Raw genomic sequence first — 17,848 nt, 5'->3', positions numbered from 1 at the left:
CAGTGATCGGTAGCTGCCGCAGCGCTCTGCTTCCTCCTGCAGCCTCATTCACCTGCCGACTAACTTCCACAGCCAACAGGTGAATCAGTTTCAATAGCCAGCCTGCTGTTAGCTATTTCAAATTGCAATAGCCAATAGCTGGCTGGCTATTGAAGCCCGTCCACTGAGCAGAGGAGCAGACCTGAGAGAGAACTTTCTCTCACTCAGGTCCGCTCCTCTGCTCAGTGCGGCGTGCTTCAATAGCCAGCCTGCTATTGGCTATTGCAATTTGAAATAGCCAACAGCAGGCTGGCTATTGGTGGGAATCAGACTACCAATGATTCTCTGAGACCCTATAATAATCCTTTAAATATTTTTTTGTCTTCAGCCTTACTATTGCTGTACCAAACTGGAATATACTGCGGTATAAGTGAGCCTACTCTCTATTGCAAAGCAGTATAAAGACACTATTGAATTCTTTGCTGTTTGTGTCTTTTTCAAGATTTGCAAAAAAGTACAGTTGTTTCTGTGCTATTCTAATTACTACTGCCGTGTTCATCTTTCAGGTGGCATTGTCCAAAATATGTATGCCAAGATATTTAAAGTAGAACTGAAGTCGACTTTTTTTAAAAATGGATGGAGTAAGGGAGGGTTATAGCCCCTGCCAGCTTTTTTGCCACCTATGTCCCATTTGGGAATTTTCCCTTAACTTCCTCTGCACAACAGGAAGTAAAAGGAAATCCCTCCAAAAAGAGGGAAATCCCTGGTGGTCATTAGGGTCACCAAAACTAGTGTCCCTATTAGAGGGTGTCCCATCTTTTGACAGTTTGCTCTGTCTATACCTGGCAATGAGCTCTGTCTTACTCATCAGCTGAGCTTCTGTCTCACCCTCTGGTACCATCTCAGACTGGCTTGAATGTTACCCGTGACCTGACCCTGACCACAAACTTCCTAAATGACTGGTACTTCATCTTGCTGGCTACCAGTTGCCACCAATAAGGCCATTTCCAGGTCCTATTTCTGTGAAGACCGGGAAATTCCAGAGAACATATTTTGACAAGAGCAAACTTCCATCCTGCTGGTAGTTTTTAGCATCATTGGCCATACTAGCTAATTTGCACAGATCATTACCTTCATCTGGGTTTCTTAAAATGCTATACAATTGTAGTTCTAACTTTGGTTAATCTTTAACCCCTTCATGACTGAGGCCCTTTTTTCCATTTTTGCACCCATGTTATATTCCACATTTTAGGCCTGAAAATGACGTAAAACCCCCCAACATTATATATTTTCTGAATGCCAAGACCCTATAGAATAAAATGGTGGTAGTTGAAAATTTTTATGTTGCGCAATATTAGCGCAACTCCTTATTAAACCCCAAAATTTAGTGACAAATTTAATTAAATGCCCCAAAACACAACAAATTACCCATTTTTTTTTTGTTGTAAAGCCGACAGTCGGCTCTACAAGTTTAAACAGAGTCCCGGCGGCAAAAGTCGCCGGGAGTCTGTTTAAACAGCCCCGATGCTGGCGACGTACACTGTACGTCGTCAGTCACGAAGGGGTTAAATGAAGAAAACCAACTGGTGCTAACCACTATACATGGTATTTTGAAAAAAACAGTGTAAGTGGCATGGGAAGCTGTCAACATAACTACTTTTTAGTTGAATGGCCTCCTGAAGAAAGAGAGCTTTGCACAATACTGTAAGACAGTGCAGGAGAAAATTAGGACAGCAGCTGTGGATAAGGTCTGAAAGTGACACAAACCCCTTTTCAGACTCAGCAAGTGAACACAAAAGTTAATTTTTCACAATGGTCAATTATCTCATCTAAAGAAATGCACACAACATAACTGGAACTGCATTGCACATGCCCCAGATAGGGTTGCCACCTGTCTGGGATTCACTGTCTTTCCTAGCTGTCTCTCCTTACCCTTTTCCCTGGTTGTCTTCTCACTCTTTCTCCTGGCTGTCTCTCCTCGCTCATCCTCCTTGGTAATCAGCGGTCACCAGTTGCCCCTTCCTCCTGTCCTGGGCCCCCTCCAAGTGGCCGAACTCCAGGGCCCGGTCGCGGCCGCGACCTCTGCGAACCTGGTAGTTCCGCCACTGCTCCTGGCTGTCTCTCCTTGCTCTCTCCCCTTGTTGTCTCTTCTTGCGCTCTCTCTTGGCTGTCTCTCCTCGCTCATCCTTTTGGCTGTCTCTCCTCGGCCTGGCTGCGCCCCCTCGCCCCTTTTACCATGGCGAGCACGGATCGTCAGGCGGCCAATACAGCGAGGCAGAAAGTAGAGGAATGGCACAGCCTGCAGCTTCTCCTCAGATCCCCACTGCTCTCCCCTGCCTGTATGGGCAGAGGCAGCAGAGATCCGAGGAGTGAAGAAGCCGATGTGGGGGCAGAGGAGGGAGCTATTATCCAGGATGGCCAAGCGGTAAAGAGAGAGAGCCGCTCGGCCAGTATCTGACAACTCTGTCCCTTCTCACTGCTCGGCCATCCTGAAGTGACAGCGCTCCCTCCTCCGCCCCCTCCGCCGGCTTCAGCACTTTATTTCTCCTCGGATCCTCGCTGCCTCTTAACCAAGTCCAGTTGCATGAAGCAATGCCCACATTTTTTATGCAGCTTACTGGTCAAACATCAGCCCACCAAAGTTGTGACTACATATTACTGCAATCACCCATTTGTTGCCCTCATATTGTCACAATAGCCTGTTTGTTGCCAATGTACCATCAGTTTATTGTTTTCTGTCTACATATTGTCAAGTCAGAGCTGTTGGTTTAGTGGACAACATTACTCTAATATAATCCCCTGCTGGCCTGGCACTATAAAGCCATTGCACCGTTATAAAAACACTGCAAATTGCTGCGGTGTACAAAGCACACTGCAACTATACTCTCCATTTCAGTGTGGTATGCTTTGTGCGCCACTTTTAGCTCCCCTTGCCCTGCTGCAATCTCAGGCAAGGTAAATTTGTGCCCATTTGGCCAAAAGAGCATTTGTGAGGTCATGTACCAAATTTGGACAGAAGATAAGAATTGCAATGGGTGTTCCAATTAATCTCGATGGTGTTAAATAGGTTTTGAGATCAGGGCTCTTTGAAGGTCCCATCGAGCTCCTCAACACAGAACCCTTTAAACTATGTCTTTGGAGGCCTGGCTTTGTGTGCAGAGACATAGTCATACTGAAAAGAAGCGCCTTGTTCACATGGGGCAACTTGGCATTCCTGCACCAGGAACCTACGGATTCCTTCGGCAGGAATGGCAGGTGTCCTCTTTCAGATGCGACCACTGTACCCATTGAAGTGAATGCATGGGCTACAGTGGCCGCATCTGTAAGTGGCAGTCCACATGTAATGATATATGATTCGATTACATGCAGCTTGGAATAGATGACTGTTGATGGATGCAGGAGAGATGTGTTCAGCGACAGTGATCTATTCTAGACCGCATGGGATCGTATCATATATGATTAAATGCAGGCTGCCATTTATAGATGCTGCTGTCACCCTGTCATTTACTTGAACAGGCACAGAGGCTGCATCTGAATGGGGCATCTGGGATTCCTGCCGCAGGATCGCCCCATGTGAATCGGGGCTCAAGTGCTTTCCTCATACTGTTGCCACACGGCTGAAAGTGGGCGATTTTCTAAAATGTCTTTGTATCCTGTAGCACAAATTAGTATTCGTTTAGTCATGATTGTGGGACTGGTGTATAAAAACTGGAGCAAACGTGGAACTGTTGCTAGCAACCCAATCAGATATAGAATTATAAATGGTAACAGTGGAATTAAGCTACACTTTTGCTCAATGTATCTCTGCTACAGTTTTCAGACATCAGCCCCTGTTTAGCTAGCCAGAGGGGCTCATAGTAGAGAGCTAGAAGCGCATGCTATGTCTTTCCAGGACCAGATAATTAGTTAGGCCACATGGTTGTGGCTTAGGCTGCCACATCCACTAGGGGTAGCTCTTAGACTGAAGAACTGCTGTTCTCCCCTAAGCATGCTCTAGAAACTTTTCCTTCAGCATGTCTCAGCTACTCGCACTGTTGCTGCAATTGTCCACCCAGAAGTTCACGGTGCCGCTACCAGCCCCACAGTTCAACATCATTCATTGCATGCTGTGCTGAGGACCCATTCTTATTTATAATTGGTACTTCCAATATTTATGCTATAATTTTTGTTTTCATTAGGATTTTTGTGGATAATCATAGAATACCCACATCTCCAGCTTTCTCTACCTTGTAAATTGGGACCTTAAATGCTATCCAATAAAGTTATACACAGGAAAACTGCAAAGTTTGGTCAACAAATATTAACGCTTTTTTATTATTATTATTTATACTTTAATTATCTTTCCTAGAAACATTTAATAAAACCCCCAAAATCTGTGGCAAATTAAGCATATCTGTTGCGGACCAGAACGCAGGCACTGATGTGCCACACGTTCCCGTGTGGCTGATCTCAGTGCGGCCGGAGGGCGTGGCTGCGTTGCCATTGAGTTTAATACACCGCCACACCCCCTCCCGCTTCAAAACAAAGTGAGCCGCTGGAATGCGATCCAGTGCGTTCCGGCCAGAATTGGGCCGGAAAGCACTGAGGCTAGTGTGAACTAGCCCTTGGGGAGGAAGAAAGAAAGAAAATCCTCCGGACGTTGCTGCACGCAGGTATTATGGGAGCAAGAATGTCCATTTGGAAGGGTCCACTAATTAACATGGATTAGCAGTGTTGAGCTGTCCTATGCATTACAAATCCAGTTCACAAGATATGGCACTTTCATCATACAATATATGTATACCTGCACCTATTCATTATACTGGTACACTTTCATTTAATCTGTTTATGCCACGTTTAAATTAATTTGTGTCTTACATCACAGATACCATTGTAGACATGTTTCTGTCTGAATTAACACAGTGCTGCTTCTGTCAATGCAGACATGATTCTGGTCGTTTTTGTATGATACTGAATGTGTCCTTTTGGACATGTTTCTGGTTGGGTCAGTCAGTATGGTACTGATTGTGTCTCTGTGCTTGTCTGCTGACATGTTCCGGTTTACATATTTATTCATTATAATTTATAAGTGTCTTCTTATATGTTCAATTGTGTGTGTGGTTGGGGGCAACAATGTCCAAAGCAGCAATGGGGGTGAGGGAACACAAGATAGTACGGCGTCCCACCCAGCTCGCTGACGTCACCAGTTGCCAGGAGCTGAGTGGGACGCTCTGGCTTGTGTCCCGCTGAGCTCCTGGCAAACAGTGACGTCAGTAAGCTGGGCGGGACGCTGTACAGAGCCGCTGATAGCACAGTCCGGCATCCGCCCTCGTACCGAACAACAAACCAGCAGAACAACCGCACACCCACGGAGTCCACCCCTCCTGTGAGCATTCCCTGCCAGCATCCTACCCCCTGAATCTGGAACGAAAGGACATAGCCTCAGGTGGTAAATACCTTAGGGACAGCCCTGCTTGGTGGTAATAAATCCTGGCAGATATCTCAAGGTTTGAGAGCTTCCTTCTCTTAGTTTGTCTTGCTATGGCAACCAAGTGAAACAATAATATGGAATAGTGTGTGCTTAAATAATATATTAAAGTAGAAGAAAACATTACCAAAACTAAACTGGATTTTTGTTCCTCATCAGACATTATTTTTATTACTTGTGGTTGCCAATAAAACATTTTCTAAAACAAACTCCTTTACATGACTAACATGCATCTACCATAACTGTACCATATAGGTTATTAATGCAAGGCTGGGATTTTCTTATTACTCACAGGAAAAAAAACTTTATTACATTTGCTGCGCCTTTTCCAGGCTGGCATGTTAACGTTTAAAAAAAAACATTGTTATCTAAGACACTGAGACATAAGTAGACACAGTCTTTTATCCCTAAAATAAAAGCAAAGGATTCTATGGCACTTACGAGATTGCATGCAAATTTAAAGATTTTTATTCTACATTATATAATATCTCAGAAAAACCAGCTCAAAATACAGTTGACCACAGACAAGAAGAGATAAGGAGATATTTGGATAGGGGTGAATTGCCCTTACTACCCTCTGACCTTCTCGGTAAACTAGAAGCGGAGATTAAGGTAGGGGAGCTGGAGAGCAGCCTTTCTGAAATGATAAAAGGAAAAACACCAAGCCCTGATGGATTAACGTTGGCTTATTATGTGACCTTTAAAGAAATATTAATGCCGCAGTTGGCTAAGTATGTGAACTCATTAACGGGAGGAGGAACACTTAGACCAGAAACCACTTTGGCATATATATCAGTAATCCCCAAACCGTATAAAGACCCAACGAGTTGTGGGAGTTACAGACCGATATCATTATTAAATGTGGATATTAAGTTGTTTGCCAAGGTCTTGGCAAGGAGACTCCTGCCACTGATGCCGCAGTATATTTCTGTTGATCAAACTGGATTTATCTCTTGTAGAGAGGCAAAAGATAACTCATTGTGGACTCTGGCAGTAATGACTTATGTGAAACAGCAATCCCAGCCTACACTATTACTCTCAACAGACGCAGAAAAAGCGTTTGATAGGGTGGCATGGGATTACTTGATGCTCATACTACAACATATGGGAATGGAAAGTAAAATGATGAGCTGGATTTCGGCACTATTGTTACGTACCTTCTGGGAGACCGGATGTGAGAGGAGGCTTCCCTTGCACCTTGTGTCCTGGGAGACTCTGAGGATGGAAACAGAGCCCAGCGGGACAACAAGTGGCAGGAGTGCCAGTGGTGTTGAGCACCGTGCAAGCCGTAATCCAATTAGACGAGCCGAGGTCAGGTTCCAAGCGGGCAATTCCAGTACAAAAAGGGTCAGGCAGAAGAATGGTCAAATAACAGTTCCGTGGTCAAGGCAGGCAGAATTCAAGGTTTGTCAAGGAAGTCTGGGTCACAAGGATCAAGCAAGATATCACAAAAACTGCAACAAGGATTAGCTGACGATAAACTAGCAACATGGTGGTACTGCTGCTGGGTTTATATAGAGCCAGTGACGTCATTTCCTGTGCGCCGCTATGGCGGATTTTCGTGCTGGTAGGCTACTGCTTCTGCGCATGCATGGGATGGCGCATTTTCGTGCTCGCAGTTTACTGCTTCTGCGCATGCGCGGCATGGCGCGTTCCCGAGCAGTGCGGGAACGTGCAGGTTGCACATGCGCAGATGGCGTGGATCCATTACAACTATATAAAGAACCAAAGGCGCACGTAAGAGTTAATGGTATCCTTAGTGAAGGATTCACACTAGGAAATGGCACACGTCAAGGATGCCCTCTCTCCCCCCCTACTATTTGCAATATCATTGGAACCATTTTTGGCAAATATAAGAATAAATAACGATATACACGGGGTGACAATAGGAAACAACAAACATAAGTATTAAGCCTATGCAGATGATATACTCTTCTACATTCAACAACCCAGAATTACTATTCCAAATTTAATAGCCGCTTTTCGGGAATATGGGAGGTTATCTAACTTCAAGATTAATCTAGATAAGTCGGAAATATTGAATATTAACCTGCCATCCAGGGAAGTAGATTCTATGCGACCAAGTTTCCCCTTCAGGTGGCAGGATAAGAAATTGAAATACCTGGGGATTAATTTAACCCCTCATCAGCGGGACCTGTTTAATTATAATTATATTCCCCTCCTGAATGATATTCGGAAAGATTTGCAACAATGGACTTCATTATATCATTCATGGATTGGTAGAATTAATATAGTTAAAATGAACATATTGCCGAAGTGTATATTTTTATATCAGATGGTCCCTATTGTTTTACCTAACAGCTTTTTTAAAACAATGAAGACAATGATATCCAGATATATCTGGGGTAGGAAGAACGCAAGAATCTCATACAGTACATTAGTCAGAACAAAATCACAGGGCGGGCTGGCACTACCAGATTTAAAACGCTATTACCAAGCAGTGGTCCTGTCCAGACTTTAAAATTGGCACTTTGATGAAATATCCAAGCTTTGGGTGGGAATAGAGTTTGAAATCTGTAAAGCAGGTCTGAGTGTAGTATGCTGGCTACCAAATCAATATAGAGGTATAACAAAGGACTTGTACCCACCAGTACGGTGCACCCTAGCTGTATGGGATTTATTACATAAGAATTTAGGATGGAATTACAACTCACCCCTAATGCCCCTGACAGGACATTAATATTTTCAGCCAGGGAACTTAGACAAACATTTTGGTAAATGGACAGCGGAAGGTATACTACGATTGCATCATGTAATGGATCGAGGAGAGTTGAAACCTCTCCCGATCCTGTGTAGAACACCATCCCCTTCATTGATGGATACGGTAGGTGGCGATATTGCCAACTAACCCATTTTCTGCAACTTTTACACAAACCTATCAGATCGAAGCTTGAGCTAAACCCAGTGGAAGTAATACTGTCCAGCCCACTACGCCCAAAGAAAAGTATATAGCTGATGGTCCAATTGGTAGCACAAATGTATCCCACACAGACTCAAGCGTTTAGGCGGCTATGGGAGGAGGACTTGGGGATTCCCTTATCAGAACAAGGAAAATTAAGGGTTCTGCAACATGTGTGTAGAACATCAGTATCCGCCAAAATAGAGGAGATGAGCTTTAAACTTCTGTCGAGATCACACCGGTTAAACTACACTCAATAGATTCTAGTAACTCTCCACTATGTTGGAGAGCATGTGGCCTAAAGGCAACTATGGCACACATATGGTGGCAGTGCCCTGTAATTAATAAATATTGGATGGAAGTTGGTAAGATCATCTCCTCTATACGGGGTTTACCCTTGAGTATGGACCCCTGGGTAATGTTACTTCACAAAAGCGTGGGTTCACTGCTAAAATATAAAAAATCCATTACACCACATCTGCTAATTCAGCAAAATGCCTGATTCCACTCTATTGGAAGCGTATAGAACCTCCCTCAATAAAAGAGTGGCTCATAAAAATAAACTATATCTGCTCAATGGAGGAACTGTATCATAGTTGCCAAAACAAAAATATAGTTTTCTATGAAATTTGGCAGGGGTGGTTTAAATACAAGGAATCAGAGGAATACCTATCAATAATGACCTCTCACATCTGAGTTTGAAAACAAAACATTATTCTCTTGAAAACTATTTTTTTTTTAAATATGTTTAGGGATAGCACCAGTTAATGACAGGAAGGATTGGCTTGGGATGCCCAAGAATGTTTGAAGAATGTTTGTTGATTATTTTTTTTATTATTAATTAAGGCACTACAACCCAAATCTAGCCTTGGCTAACCAATATTTTCTAAAATAAGATCTTAAACTAACTTATGTAGGAGGAGCCCAAGCAGAGCACATTAGATTAAGGAAATACCACTATTGGTATTGGTAAGACACTATTGAAGGCAGGAGACCGTTTCTGTGTTTAACTTAATTTTTTTTTATATATACGTTTAGAACATGGAATCACATTCACTTTTACATACAAGTATCACAGGATGCACTTGTATATATAATATTATATCAAAATATTTATTTATTAATTTTATTATTACTTACTAGTACGTGAGGATATACACCAATACAATATAGAGATATAGAGAAACCCTAGGGTAATCACCATCAGTCACTATCACAGATAATTACAAATAGAATCACTTGTGTTAAGGGTGTAATAGATGTGTATAGCTCCGCGTTTATATACATATAAATTGGTTTAGGAATCATTAGTAAAATATAGAGGCTGGAGGGGAATATTGTAAATGTATTGTTTTGTTTTATTGTTGAATGTTTGCCTACTTTGTAAAATGTGTAATATATGGAGTATTTTTTAAAAATTAATAAAATATTATATAACATCCAAAAAAAACCATTGTATTCAGAATTCATCTGCTGCCCTCTATCTTATCACATTCAGAGTTATAGAGAATGAATAAATCTGCTCAAAAAGGATGAGCATATCTCTATGTGCATATCTATCTTAAAAGACGCTGGCCAATACACATATATGAAACATACAAGACGCATGCAAGAATATGCAATGGAGATAGTTATAGTATATATACCTAATTGTGTTTTTTGTTGTTGGATGTACCCTTTGAAAGGAAAGCACTCCACCGCATTTTGTGTAACCATTAACAAAGCCTGCTTACCGTTCTCCTTCTCTATGTGAAATGGAAGCCAGCCTTTTCCCACAAAGCAACCTGATCCTACAAAATACCTTTTATCCATCCACACAATGCCACAAGTGCAATCTCTGACTCACCTACAAAACAATCCCTTCTAATTTGCAGTTAAATACTTGTGCAGTTTACAATTAAAAAAAGTAACTCCAAGCGCATGTAATCTGATACATAAGTTTGCTTTTTTGACATTAGCTAGAGGTGGCGCAGCTAAATATCTATGGGCTCCACAAAATTGCAACTAGAGTCCCATGACATCTTGCCATACTTTTTTAATTCTATCACGCACATCTCACACAGTGTCATGAACTCAAGCATGAAAGTTTATTCTGGCATATAATCAGACCACCAGAGCTGGCCTCCTTGTAGAATTTGCTTCTATGGCTGTCCCTGTTGTTATTACCGTGCTGACTTGAATTCCACCTTAAAGTGAATCTCAACTCAAAGATTGGCTTCAGGTCCACCATTGTAAGCTGCTGCCTGTGTTCCAAAAAAAAGCTTAAAGTAAGGTGTCGTGTTAGCCAAAGATAGTGGCATGAAAATAAAAATATGGTTGGTGATATTCCTGACCTAATGAAGGATGCTTGGGATAAAGCCATTCAGCAGTACCTCCGCATAATGATATCTACAAGGGATAGGTATATTCAGGTGAAACAGCTGATGCAAGATGCCACAGATGTTGTACTTCAATAGGCTTGTTTATGCTTACGGTATTGACCTGTCTCCAGATCAGAGTCTTTTGGAATTGGGTGGTGGATAATATCAACGTTGTGAGTGGCCTGGCAGTGTCTGTGGGTCCTATAATTATGCTTCTAGGAATTACTGATCTTTTTAATGCCACTTATCACAAAAGCTGTTTATTTTCTGTGCTCTCTGTTAGGCATGCTATTCTCTTAGATGGAAGCTGTCTTCTGCTCCTATGGTTGGTATGTGGTAGGCTGCAATTAACAAAGCCCTACCACTTTATAAGCTTACCTACCTGGGTTCAAACTGTCCTAATATGTTTGATAGGGTCTGGGCGCCCTGGGTGTAGGCACATGCCTTATAAAAAATACGTTCCTTGGACGTGTCTCCATCCCCCTTTTCTTTCTTTTATCCTCCTTGCCCTCCCCCTCCCTTACATAGGTTAATATTTGATTCAATTGCATATATGACCAAACCAAAACCAAGAACCAAAAAGGGGCACCACACTCCTGAAATATCCAAAGTAAAATAAGTAAAGCCAATGGGTTTTTATAGGAGCCAGTGACACAACACCCTGAATTGTTATCTTAAAAACATGATTTTATTTAATTACATGAAAAACCATACATAAAAGATCATTCAAAAAGTAACTTTGGTTAGTATTAGGAAAATACATTGAAAACCTCCATAGAAAACACCCTCACATAATTGAAGATCAGTTGACATTTAAATATGATCAACACAACTGCTGTCATATGTACATAACATCAATACATAGTTTATCTTGAGGGTGGTTCACTCTTTCTACGCATTTCGCACTCACCGCACTTCTTCAAGAAAGAAATAAAGGTAGGTCAATTAGGAAGCAACACAAAAATGTGTATTTGAGGAGGAGTGGAGGCCCAAGGATATACGAATATATGCCAAACCCCGGCAATGGAGACAATACAAGGTAAAATATACATGGAGTCAAGTCCGATACGCAAAGAGCTCCCGAAAGGAGTATCATCTTGATCAAGACATCTTGATGACTGAGGTCCGAGAGCGAATAGGACCACAAGCCAGAATAGTACCATCAATGGCTGACACACAGAACCTGATGAAGGGGTTCTATAGTCCAGTCAAATTCCTCAACTAAAGAGTCAGAAACAAAGTTGTCTTAGGTTAAAGGCAATAAAGAAGCTGGGAGGTAGGTAATGACATGCTGCCCCGGCCTTCTAATTGCCTGGGAAACTGGGTCCATGCTATCAAAAGTACCGGTATCAGTACTCGGCATCGGCGAGTACCAAAATATAAATACCGGTACTCGTACTTGATACGGAAAAAACGGTATGGATGCATCCCTAGTGAGAATAATGGTCTAGCATGCCCCCATCAATGCATACTGGCTGCGGAAGTTCCCCGGTTACTGGAAGCAGTGTTTCGAGAGAGCCCCCTTTATTCAGTCTTCCAGCATGAGTAAGGGAGCTACTCACCAAGCAAATGTCCATACGAGCTTCTGCATCACTAAGGGTGTGTTCTTGAGGAAAAGAGTCATGCCAGAGGATTTTTCAGATCTTCTTTATCTTAACATCCTGTCTATTGATATAGAAAGTTGGAGTAAGGCATCAAGAGCTGCAGGTAATTCAGTTCTAGGAAGTTCGTCTTTCAAAGCCATGGAGAGTCTTACTCTAAACTGGTTTCTTAAAATGATGTTGTTCCATTCAGAGTCTGTGGCCCAACATTTAAACTCTGCAATATATTCCTCCACTGGTCTTCTTCCTTGTGTCAGGGACCGTATAACAGTTTTGGCTGAAAGTTGCTTATTAGGATCATCGTAACGTAAAGACATTGCAGGGCAGAAGCTCCAAAAGGAGTTAAGTACAGAATCGTCTCTCTCCAAAAGAGTATTCGCCAAGCTCGAGGCTCACCCCTTAAGTAGGAGATTGTGGTACAGACCTTCACTCTATCTGTGGAATAAGTTCTTGGTTTAAGATCATACATCAATTTACATGTGTTTATAAACTCACAGAAAAGTAATAGGAGCGCTGGTAGACAGCAGAGGAGCTGTGATGGATCGGCTGGCAAGACACTCAGGAGAAGCAGGTAGAAAGTACAAGCAGCCATAGAAGCAGAGCTGAGACTCATGAGTAATCACAGGTGCTAGAGCTAGAGTTCACAGAAGCTGGTGAAAAATCCACTAGCAGGTTCACAGGGAGCAATAATGCAGGTAGGTAAAACAATCTGCTTGCTGGAAGAGTAGAATCACAGGACAGGAGCAAGTTCAAAAGTGACAAAGAGGGTACGGCTATAGTGTGTAGACACGTTGCTCAAACGCCAAACATCAAGTGAGCTTGACTTTTAACGAAGAGGTTCAGAGCGTATTGGGAGGAAGCAGAGCAGCTCGGACAAGAGGTCAAACCCGGCGCCGGATCATCACACAGGGAAGTATGAGACCTTGAACACCTTTACATGGTTTGGCCAGAATAGTATCTTCAAATTGAATGCTCTGCCACGATTCCTTTATTTGCTACAAACCTTACCCGTGCGTATTCCAATGTTTTCTGAAAAAGGTGAGGGGGGAATTTGGTAAGTTTCTTTGGGCCCACAAGCCTGAGTCATCTACTTATGGCACGCCCTAAACATAGGGAAGGCATAGGTTTTCTGGACCCTGTTAGGTAACATAGGGCGGTACATATGACCAGTAGAAATGTGCAACTCGTTTCGTTCCGAATTGAAATTCGTATGAATTTCTGTAAACTCAGACATTCGGATGCATCTGAATTTCAGAATGAGAAAAATAACGAATCCGAACGAATTCAAATGTTTAATGATGACATACTGTTTGGGTCCAACTTGATATGTCCTCCCCCTCCGCTGTTTTGGAATCGTTCTACCCATGATCGCTATTTTTCAACAAAAGTTAAAATTTTGCAAATATATATTTTCACATACAAAAGACTTTCACTCTTTGGGTAGCCATAAACACCTTTATCACTAACAACATAGCAGGTTGGTCCCCCTTTCTTAAAGAATTCCCAGTTGGTTCCTTTCTGAAGCCCTTTGGTATCTTGTGCCTCTATAGAGCCCTTCTTAACCAGTTGCTGTCCGCCCGTTGAAAAAAAATGGACGGACGGCACTGCTGCATTAGCGGGTTGCCGTCTCCAGACGGCATTTTTTTTCTGCTTGCGCGCGCACGGGCATAAAAAACCTGTGCAATGCATAGAGCCGTTACTGGGTGTTTAACATATACCCGATTGGCGGCTCTATAGCCAGCCGATCATGTACATGTGCTGGTGTGTGTCCCCCTCGTCTGCTGCTGCCGCCCCTAACCCCTCACCTTCAATCCCGGGATCCGCTAGCCCATCTGCGGCCCAGGACCGGCTCGGGAGGGCATCAGGAGGGAGAGGGAGGGAGATCAGCTCCTTGCTGATCTCCCTCCGGGCTGTGAATGCAGAAGTGATGTGTATTACATCACTTTTGCATTCACCTGTCAGTCATCTGGCTGCTATAGCCAGAGAAAAGAAGCTCTGCTTCCTCAGCTTCTTTTGGGGTCCGCAGGTGACAATAGGGGTCCTAGAGACCCCTATTGTCTCCATAAAGAGGACCTGTCAGTGTACCTGTGATATTATATAGGGGGATTGTTATCCCCCTATGTCAGGGGTGCCCACTATTTTTCGTCTGGACATCTTCAAATGACAAGCTCATTGAGATCTACCAACGAAAAAACACCTGCATTCAGGGGCGGGAGGGGGCGTGGCGGTGCATTGAAGTCAATGGCACCACAGCCAGGCTCCGCTGGCAGGCCCCTCACCCACAGTGCGATCGCCTGCATTAGTGCCTGTGTTCCAATCCAGTGCGATCCGCAAAAATGCTGCGAGCACTATTTTTGCAGATCGCACTGGACCAGAATGCAGGCACTAATGTGCCTGCGTTCCGAGTGCGGGCGATCGCAATGTGGGCGATGCCATTGACTTCAATACAGCTCCACACCCCCTCCCGCACCTGAACGCAGGGAGTTGGCCGGCTTACATTCCAGTGCGCCCTACAGGTCCCGGCGTCCTGTCCTCCCGTGGTGCTCATGTGGCCGACGTTGCACATGAGGTGTCCTGCACCTTTCCATCTGCAGTGTCTGACACATTCAGCCGGCAGCCGCACGAGCACCACGGGAGCATAGCCGTAGCCAAAAAAAATATATAAATAAAAAAAAGTTAAAAGAATAAAAGTCACATATAAAAAACGTTTTTAAAAAAAAAACAAAATGTTTAAGTCCCCCACCCCCACGTTTACGCAATATAAACGTAAATACGCGTCCGGTGCACCAGCGCGCGAAAACAACAATTGCACTACACACGTTACATATCATTGTATCATATTGTTGCATGACGGAATAAATGTCAGTCAAAGTACCGCCGTGCTGAATACTGAAAAATGGCCTGGACGGGAAGGGGGTTTAAAACCGCAGACTTCAACTGGTTAAATGATAAAACTCTAAGGTTTATGTCAGACGGGCACTTCGTCTGCTAGTGACAAATTGTCAGCTGAATCACTTCTTCTATAGCGAGATGCTGCTCTGTCGATGGTCCGAACACTGCTGAATCTCAATAGCTAGCAATGGGAGAAACATTTTGCTGCCTCAACTCCAACAGTGCTGATATTTTCCACCATGTCCCCGTTATTATAGTGCACTCACGAGAAATGAGGCGACATTATGTGAACATGCATAGGTCAAAATTCATTTTACGGACAGTATTTCTTCTTTTATCTGGTTACTCCATTAGATTAACAGTAATATCTTTCAGGTGGCAAATTATCGGCAATATCCTCATAACTCCCTTATATATAAGACAACAAAAAATACATCATATGGTAGAAAAGTTTATTGACTAAAGATACCAAAAGCAAAACAAATATGTTGTGTTGTAATGCACTTTGTATTTTTTTTCAAAACTTTATTTATAGTACAAACTTTTATAGCGCATATGAAATAGAGTATTAAAGTCAGATAAATATTAGGTTTATAACAAGACAGAATTGCATTCTGAGGCTTCCAGTAGGTGCCAGTATAAGCACTTTTTAATGGGAGTGTTGGCAAGATTTTTATTGCTGTCCCCATTAGAGATTGCATCTTACTTCTTATGCAGTTAGCAGGATGAAAATGAAGGCATTGCTTTAAAAATATAACTAACTGAAACCCTTTAGTAAATGGGAAGGAAGATCAAACAGGACCAACCAGCACTGAATGAAAAGTCGGACAATGTCACTGCAAGTTGAATATGTGTTGCATTATGACCAAAAACACCCTGTATGTTTGCACACCGTGCTGTTTCACAGTACCGGATCCAATCTGATCAAACTGGATGTTGAACAAACATTAGGAATCATAGGGGTCAGTTCACAATATGTTATTTTATTACACAATCATTTTGGCATAAAAATGTTCAGTTCATACACAGTAATAGAAAATTGTGGAATCCTCTTTTTGACATAAAAAAGCTCATTAACCACTTTGAATTTTCATTCATAGATTACCACCACAGTACCCTTTTCTGCATCTAGATGTCTTCAGTCTAGTCATCATGATTCAACCTACTTTCTCTGAGTCCAGGACCCCAAGCCTGTAATTAAACTTTAAAAGAAAAAGGGCATCCCTCTATCACTCTGTTCCCTCCTGCTATCAGCACGCTTCTTGTCAGCACATGAACTGACTGGCTCCTTGCGCTGTGTTTTCCTTTCAAGCACCATTGCTGCTGTACAGGGACCGCGAGATGTTGATGCAGGTACTTACACTGCTTGCATTTATAAAGTACACTTAATAAGGCATTAATGATTACAGAGCTGCATTCATTTGAGTCTTATATATCTGCCTAGGGTTCATGTGGTGTCATTTTAGTGAACTGTATTTGGCACATCTATTACAAAAATAGTTATAGCTAGGGATGCACCGAAATTTCAGCCGCTGGAACATATCATCTGAAAATGGCACTTTTGGCAAAATGATGAAAGTGCCATCTTTCGGCCGAAATAGCGGTGCATCCCTGCTCTGTGTCACAGCAGGGAGGAGAGAAACTGTCACAGGAGGCTGAGCGATGCGGGGGAGGAGAACGCTGTGAGAAGCTCGCGTCTCTCCTCCCGCACCATTCAGCCTCCTGTGACAGATTAGGAGACCAGGGGTGTGGGGGGCGGAGATATCTGTCAATGCTGTCACAAAAGGCTGAGCTCTCCTCCTGCACTGCCCTGCTCAGCCTCCTGTGACAGATGTGGGGGCAGGGACAGCAGTCAGCTGTCACAGGAGGCCAGGCTGGCAGTGCGGGGGAGGAGTCAGCTGTCAGAGGAGAACAAGCTCTCCTCCCCGCACCGCTCGCCCAGCCTCCTGTGATAGAGTGTCAGGATGGAGAGTGGGTACAAGCACTCAGCGATCAGTTATCGCTGACTGCTTGTAAATAATTTTCTACATATGTTTACTGTGTCCCCAATTATGAATGAATAGGAAGTGATCTACAACCCTCCCTATTAATTCATGATTGTGAACATGGTAAACATACTATCTCCACAAGTTATGAATGAACAGGAACACTCAGTATAGACCAGGGGAGCCCCCAATCTTTCGTCTGGAGATCTACTTTTCAAATGACGAGCTTAATGAGATCAACCAATGAAAAAACACATGCATTCAGGGGCGAGAGGGGACATGGTGGTGCATTGAAGTCAATGGCACTGGAGCCACGCCCCTCGCCCGCAGTGTGATTGCCCGCACCCGGAATGCAGGCACATTAGTGCCTGCGTTCTGGTCCAGTGCGATCTGCAAAAATGCTGCAACTATTTTTGCAGATCGCACTGGACTGGAACGCAGGCACTAATGTGCCTGCGTTCCGGGTGCGGGTATTCGCACTGCAAGCGTAGGGCGTGGCTGCGGTGCCATTGACTTCAATACAACCCCCACGCCCCCTCCAGCACCTTGAAAGCAGGGAGCCGGCCGGTTTGCGTTCCAGTGCGTTCTAGAGGCCGAACACTCTGGAATGCAGACTTTGTGGTGTGAACCAGCCGTCTCTCCTG

Source organism: Nanorana parkeri, unplaced genomic scaffold, assembly GCF_000935625.1.
Source record: "Nanorana parkeri isolate BGI_ZX_2015 unplaced genomic scaffold, ASM93562v1 scaffold97, whole genome shotgun sequence".
Classification (NCBI taxonomy): Eukaryota; Metazoa; Chordata; class Amphibia; order Anura; family Dicroglossidae; genus Nanorana; species Nanorana parkeri.
This window is presented reverse-complemented; position numbering follows the sequence as displayed.